At 46.7% G+C, this 7,881-nt stretch overlaps 1 long non-coding RNA gene across 1 annotated transcript; it reads right to left on the bottom strand.

Moving 5' to 3' along the window:
- Positions 1-3,064: 3,064 nt before the first annotated feature.
- On the bottom strand, positions 3,065-7,564 carry LOC125615172. Its single transcript, XR_007345719.1, has 3 exons — positions 7,552-7,564; positions 5,213-5,221; positions 3,065-3,416 (listed from the first exon to the last, which is right to left on the bottom strand). It is a non-coding gene; the product is annotated as an uncharacterized LOC125615172 (long non-coding RNA).
- Between the last annotated feature and the right edge of the window lie 317 nt (positions 7,565-7,881).

Below are 7,881 nucleotides of genomic sequence, written 5' to 3'. Positions count from 1 at the left end.
ATCTTCAGCTCTGGGGAGAGGGGTATCAGGATGGAAAGTGGCACTCAATAGGTGCACCACAAGAACCCCCAACATGGGAGAACCTATGTCAGGAAGGCCCTGAGCCACAGACCTGAGAGCTCTCCAATTCAGCTCCAATACCAACAAAGACATCCACAGTAGACTTCCCTGAGGAAAAACTATGCAGAGGACTTCAACAGAACTAATGTCTGTTGCTTCCAAAGGTTTTAGACTGCAGAACTTTCCAGTTCCTCCTGGATCTGCAAAAGCACACCACTACGTTGGCATCTGGAATCTCCCAAAAAAGGCTTGTGTGCCGAAGATTCAGTCCCCACATCAGCCATCTTCACAGGTGAGTTTGGAGGGAAGCATTCGATGGTGAGTGCTCTGATGTCATCATGAAATTCTCATTCAAGATGAATCCACTACTGGGAGGTGGGAGGGACTGGAAGAAAAGTTGGGCATGGGTGGAGGAAGACCTGAATTAGGTTTTGCCTTTGGTAACTATATCTTGGCCCTGTTGGCTCCTCTCAATGCTCAATCTCCTGGTAGCATTCATCCTCTACCTCCTATCTGACTTTCTCTCTTTCTCAGCCTCATTCTCTCTCGCTCCCAGTCTATGCCTGTTTGGCAAGGGCTGAGGAGCTCTCCACTGCCACACTCTAGAGCTTTATGGACAGCCTCAGTGCACAACAAAAGAGAAAGCTATGAAACCCAGAGAAAAGACCTAGGATTCCTCCTCTGAGTTATTTTCCTCAAGTATGGCCACAGTGAGGACAGGCTGACCAGCACAGATACCACATTTGAGCCATGCTTCTGCCATTGGTGGTGCCCGCCTCCATGTGGACCAGGCTTCCAAGAATGGAGGCCACATCCCAAATGCTGCCCTACTGAGAACAATGGTTCCAAAGACCAGCAAAGGGACTGCTTCCCTCCAACATGGTGTATGGTCCAGTGGTGCTATGGTCCGTGGTGCTATGGTCCAGTGGGGGAATACAACAGCCAGCTTCTCCTTCCTCTGAACACCTGTTTCCTGCCGGCCTCCTCTAACCCAGAGCCTGTTCTCCATCCCTTCTGGGTTGGATGTGGGGATCTCTGCTATGAATTTCTTAGGCTACCAAGGCCAGAGACTTCCTCTTCCATAAGACTCTACTAACCCAACAGACTTAGTAGGTTAAGATAGGAGAATATTTAACCTAGAACTCACATAGAGTTGGTGTTTTCAGTGTAGATAGGCTGGGATCATGGCTGCTGTGGGTGTTTGGCTCACAAAAGAAAAAAAAGAGCACTGGCATTATTAACAGATGAGCTTTGTGGCAGACGTGCTCAGGAAGCCCTCATCTGACTTTAGTTAGAGGTCATAACCTGGCTATTGTGATCACTCCTTGGCAAGTGGACTCAGGTGCGGAAGACCATGGATATGTCCAAACACAGATGATTCAGGCTGTCTCCCAGGCTGTGTTTTCTTCCCAATTTCATCCAATTACTGCTTGCTAGAATCCTGGAAATGCTCTGCCCAGGCAGTGGTTTTCTGGTCACACATAAGGCTTTCAATAGTACTGCTTCAGTCCACAAAAGTGCCAGTTCCATCTTTAGCCCATGCATTCCCATGATCCTCTGAAACCACTCCTATCCCAGACCACGGAGCCATACTGCTCCTGGAAAGAGGCTTTCCTCCTCACTCCTCAATGATGTCACCTTTGGATGCCTGTTCATGTCCAGGGGAGGGCACCTGGTGGGGAGCCTCACTAGCCACTGGAGCATACCATAGAACCTCGAGACCTTACACCAGCAGAAGTGCAGTTGGCTTTGTGCACGAGCCCCAACACACCCTGTTGGAGTGTTCTTGGGGGACAGAGACTACTCTTTGGTGCTAAGAGTTGACCTAAGTTCACATCCTGATCTTTGCTCCCTGCTGATTGTCACACTTACTACAATGGTTGGAGATGATTTAGGAAGTTCAGCTCGAGGGCCCTGCTCCTGGCAGGCTACCTGGAGCAGCATGGGAGACAGGCATGCTGGAATTTGGTTTTGAAGTCCACTACTCAAGGACAGTGGACAGAGACACTCAGGAGGCACCTCAGCTCTAAATACAAGGGCAACATCCATGACTTACGTCCTGAGGTTGGCCTCCTGGTAATCGTGTGAACTCGACCAATGGGCTGCTAGCCCAATCCTTGGACAAAGGACTGCCTGGACCTACCATTGTTCTTTTTGTGGGGCCATATTTCACTCAAGGTGAAAGGACCACACAGCCTGTATACAGACATAATCTCATCCCACCAAGATGGGAGGAATGGGACAGTAGCCTCCAAGATCCCAGGTCTGCCCGAGGATGCAGGCTGCATTGGGAGTGGCCCAGGCACAAAACCTAGAGGCTTTGGTCTGGATTGCCAGGGCCCAAAACAGACCCAGGAACATGACCACACACAGGAGTGCTGAAAGATAGCCACGAGAGCTCCTGGCCTCCAGAGGCTCAGTGCTGGCAGGGGTGTAGGAGGACACCTCATCGGAGGGTGGTCATTGGGTTACCTGGACATTTGGTGTGCTTGTTCCACATCCATATCGACTCTGCAGAGAGACCCTCTCAGCTCCTTGTTCAAGAAACATGCAGAACCTCATACTGCTATCCTCCTTCATGGACGCCAGCATCCTCCATCTCATACAGGGAACCTGCAACCTAGATACTATCCTGTTCTCATCGGTCACCAATACCTGCCACCCGACATACAGACTCCTTCAGACATGGCGGTGGACATGCTGCTGCTCTCCCTCATCTCAGGTCAAGCTCTTCACACTGACCTCTTCCTTCTTGATTCCCATCTATCTCCCTGATCATCCAGAAGTTCCAATTCAAGAGGGCATGAGTAGTCATGGTATTGGACCAGTGTCTATTCCCCACCCGGGTGTAAGCACCAGGGGACACCCCTGCTCCCAGACTTACCAGGACAGCCTTGGCTTTCTTTTTGATCTGCTTCTCTAACCAGGAGCGAATCAAGCAGGTTTCACCCACCTCCTTGTTGAACAGTGGCCTTGAGGAATTGGAAGTGGATTCTGAGAATTCTTTCTTCTCATGTCTTCTGGAAAGGATTCATTAATGCTTCCTTCAAGGTGAAGCAGAAGCCTGCATTCCCAGCTGCACAGACGTGTTTGAGGGCACTGTCTCCCAAGTACGATATTTAGTGTCAACCAGAACATGCAGACATCCAAGTAGCAGGTGACACCCCGCATCCATTCACAGAAGTGGGCAACATCTGGGCGGGTCCCTTTTTTAAACCGCCTCCTGCTCCCCAGGTCCCACTGGGCTCCTCCGTCGCCCTCCCCTCTCCAGGGGGCTGCGGGTCAGGCCACCTCTTCTCCTCTGAGGTCCGCGGCCCAGGCCACTCTGCTGAGGCCACCGCATCCTGACCAGGACCCTTCTCCGCTCCTGGACCCCACAAGCCTGACGCCACAACCGTGACAGTTTCTTTACAGCTAATTTTTGGTTTCCTAATAGGAAGAAGTGTTCTTTGTTTTCAGGGCACCCCCCACCTTCATTTTAATTGTTAAAATGTTTTTTTTTCTTTTTATGAAGTGATGGTGATAGATTTTCCCACTGACCTTAGCTCAGGAAAATGAATGCTGGCAACTGTAAAGGGATGTCCACTTGGGTTTTTGGAAATCTTATTAAGATCCAGGAAGGCTGAATGTCTCTGAGCCTGAGTTTCAGGACCAAGTGGAGATAAAGACAGGATCTACTTGGGAGGGCTGAGGTCCTTCAGGCAGTGCACTGTGTGGGAGGCACTGAGCACACTCTGATTAGTTACTAGGACTCTCGAGAGTCCAGAGGGGGAGAGGCAGCTGGAACTTCACAAATATTCTGTCCCCAGGGGCTCCCTCTGACTGGCTCTGTTAATCCCAGTGGCTTGGGAGGCTGAGGCAGGAGGATCGTGAGTTCAAAGCCAGCCTCAGCAAAATCGAGGCACTAAGCAACTCAGTGAGACCCTGTCTCTAAATAAAATATGAAATAGGGCTGGGGAGGTGGCTCAGTGTTCAAGTGCTCCTGAGTTCAATCCCTGGTACCAAAAAAAAAAAAAGAGTAAGGAAATAAACACTGTTATCACACATCCCTTCTTTTTGTCCAATTTCACAGTTCTTTCTGAGTATCCAGCAAGCTAGAGCTGAGTACAGAGCCCCCACCTCGGGAGGATGTGCTCCAAGATCCCCAGAGGAAGGCTGATGCCCACATAGTACCAAATGCAGATTTTTTCCCCCTGTGTACCCTGCAGTGCTGCCATACAGGACTGTGTTGTGGTTAATCTGTCCTCCCATGTGTTGTGCCTGGTCCCTCTTTTGCACCACTATTCTTGTGTTCTGGGGACATTATTAAGTAAAATAAGGGCTGTTGGGCCACCAGCACTGAGATACTGTGATAGTTGATCTGATATGGAAGTGGCTCTAAGTCACTAGCGGACAGGTAGGATATACAGGGTGGACACTCTGGACAAATGGGTGATTCGTGTCCTGGTAAAGACAAGGAGGGGACAGAGTGGTGTGGCATGAGGTTTCATCACGTTTCTCAGAATGCTATACCATGAAAACGCATGAATTGTTTATTTCTGAGAGTTTCTGTTTGGGAACTGGGGTTGACTGTGGGTAATGGACACTGTGGAAGACAAACTGGAACCACTGTATACAGAGATATTAGGACACAAAGTTCCCGTTTCTCTTAGAAGATAGACATATGAGCCAATGGAAACTACATGAAAAGGAAGAAAGAAAGAGAGAGAGAGAGGGAGGGAGGGAGGGAAGGAGGGAGGAAGAAACTACACAAAGTGGTCAGTGCTTTAAGAAAGGCAGATGCAGAGAAGTAGAATGAAGTGAATTACAGAACCCTGGATATTACCACAAAATGCCCCCCTGCCTTTAATCCTGAGCTTCCCAGCAACCAAAGTAAAAAGGAAAACACGTTGTTCCTGTTATCCATTATGATAGTTCCTAAATTTTTGTCATTTTTGAACAGTTGTCACATTTTTGCCTTTCCTAGGGATCTACCAAAGTTGTTACTTACTGAACATTTTATCAAATCAAGAAGATGATTTCATTTCGTTAAATCAAAAAGAAATTCACACTAACCAGAAATAGAAGGTAATCACATAAGTAATGGTTTCATTAAAATAAAGAAGCCTTAGGGCTGGGGTTGTGGCTCAGCGGTAGAGCACTCGCCTAGCACATGCAAGGCCTTGGGTTCAATCCTTAGCACCACATAAATATAAATAAATAAAGGTATTGTGTCCATCTACAACTAGAAAATCAATCAATAAATAAAGAAGCCTTGGGGCTGGGGTTGTGGCTCAGTGGTGGAGCACGTGCCTGGCGTGTGTGAGGCCCTGGGTTCGAGTCTCAACACCACATATAAATAAATAAAGGTGTATTGACAACTAAAAATTTTTTTAAAAAATTAAGAAAAAAAAGCCTTGTCTATTAAAATCATTTAAAATAGCCTGAAGTTAGTTCTGTCTGCCACCTATCCTAGGCCAGTACATGGGGATAATAAAATGATGTATATAAGGTCAATTGAAGACAAACTTCTTCCCTGGCATAAAATTCAAGGAACTATTTATTACAAAGACACAGAAATTCTATTCAAGTGGTTGTTTCCTATGAACTCTTATAAAAGCTAAGGGCCCGGCATTAAATCTTAGCACACTGAACCTCCTCGGTGGGGAGACAGGGAACAGCAGAGGCGTATGTGTGTCGTTTCTGATGATCTAACTCAAACTTTTTTTTTCTGTTAAAGGGCCAGATAGTAAGTGTTCTTTGGCAGGCCACCAGGTCTTGGTTGCAGCCACTCTATCCTTTGTGCATAACTGTATTTCAATAAAATGTTATGGACAATGGTGCATAACTTCCCCACGTTACAACATACTATTCTCTGAAAATTAATAGTTGTAAGTGGTTAACCATCTTGTGACTATGAAAAAACATGGAGCAGCTGGATTTGGCCCACGGGCCCCGGGCTGACTCCTGACCTACCTGCACCCTCAGTCAAAGCTCAGGGACGTGAAGAAGTGATGATCGATTGTCTTCTCCACCCCCAATTCCCAGACCGGAAGCCAGGCCCTCAAGGGTTGGAGACAGAGTTAGGACGAGGACCCAAATGTTCCAGTCCTGAACTCCAGGCCCGTCCCCTGGGGAGATGGTACCCTGGTGGAGGGAGTGCCCCTTCTGGGCCAGTGAGTGTAGGTTGCCTTGTAACTAGAACCTCACGTGGTCTTCCCAGCCTCCTCTGTGTGATGGGATGCTCCCATATTTTGGGTCAGGAAACAAAGATTTAGGAATTAAAAAAAAACAACAACAACAACAAAAAAACGCCCTGCTACGTCGTGGAGCCAGGATGTATGCTCAGGTCTGACTGATGAAGGGACTTGCTCTCCGCATTCGGATTTCATAATGACTTCCTCTTTCTTTGGGCACCTGGTCACGTTTGAACAGTGACTTTGTCAGGGAATTGCTTTGACTTTGATAAAGAATTGGCTGCCAGTCATCTTTCTGTCACCTGCCCAGGCTCATCCCCCATGAGGCGGCTCTTTAATCCTAAGTGACGGGCTTGGGGGGGGGGACAGAAAGCACGGCCTGCTTTTCAGTCGCAGGTGGACCCTGTGATGGATGGGGAGACAGGAAGAAACCTCACCAGGGAATAAAGACCCTGCTTTTCCTCCTCTGGATTATTATTATTGTTTTCAAAACAGTGTTGTTGTTTTTTTGAGGTTTAATCAGTAGAAAAATGGCACATATTTAAATGTACAATTTGATGAGTTTTGACATGTTTCCACACCCATGAAATTGTCACCACCATCAAGACAACGGACACAGGCATTGCCTCCCACCAAAGTTTCTTAGTGCCCCTTTGTAATCATTCCCTGACACCCCTTTCCTCTCCACTCTGTCTCCAGGCAACCATTGATCTGCTTTTTGTCACTGCAGACTAGTTTTCCCATACTAGAATTTTATATAAATGGAATCATGCAGTGTACATTCATTCTTTTTTGCCTTACCCCTTCATTTGGCATAATTATCATAACATATATTGGCAATCCACCCCTTTTCATTGCTGCATAGTATTCCAGTATGTGGATATGCCAGAATTTATTTATCTAGTCATCTATTGATGACATTTGGATTGTTTCCAGTTTGGGGTTTTTACAAAAAAAAAATCTCCAAGCATTCAAATACAAGTTTTTGTATGGATAGATGTTTTAATTTCTCACTATATTTTTATATTAAGCAGCTCTAGCTACCAAAACACAATACCACAGACTGGGTGACTTAAACAGCAGAGATTCATCCTCACAGCTCTAGAAGCTGGAAGCTCAAGATCAGGGTGCTGGCTGATCCAGTTCCTGGTGAGGGCCCTCTTCCTGGCTTGCAGACAGGATTCTTCTTGCTGTGTCCCCACATGCTGGAGAGAGAGAACTCTGTTGACTCTTCCTCTTCTTATAAAAGGGCACCAGTCCTATTGGATCAGGGCCCCATCCTTATGGCCTTTTCAGACCTTTATTACCCCCCCACAAACCCCATCCAAATACAGGCTCATCGAGGGGTTGGGACTTCATATATAACTTTTTCAGGGACACAAACATTTGATCTATGATAACTCCCGTTGCCTCTTCTTTTCTTTTTTTCTTAGAAAACATTTATTTCTTCCCATTCTCTCATCATCTCTGACTCTAGCAGCTACTAATTTCTTCTTTATTCCCATAATTTTGTCACTTCCACATGTTATATAAATGGAATCACACAGTCTGCGCCCTTTGGGGAGAGTCTTTTTCTACTCAACATAACTCCCAGGGAAATTAAAAAAAAAAAAAAACACGCAAATCTGGGCAGAGCATACCTCTG

The sequence above is a fragment of the Marmota marmota genome, unplaced genomic scaffold (assembly GCF_001458135.2).
Source record: "Marmota marmota marmota unplaced genomic scaffold, marMar, whole genome shotgun sequence".
Classification (NCBI taxonomy): domain Eukaryota; kingdom Metazoa; phylum Chordata; class Mammalia; order Rodentia; family Sciuridae; genus Marmota; species Marmota marmota.
Note: the sequence above shows the minus strand (reverse complement) of the source record. Positions and strands in the feature narration are given on the sequence as shown.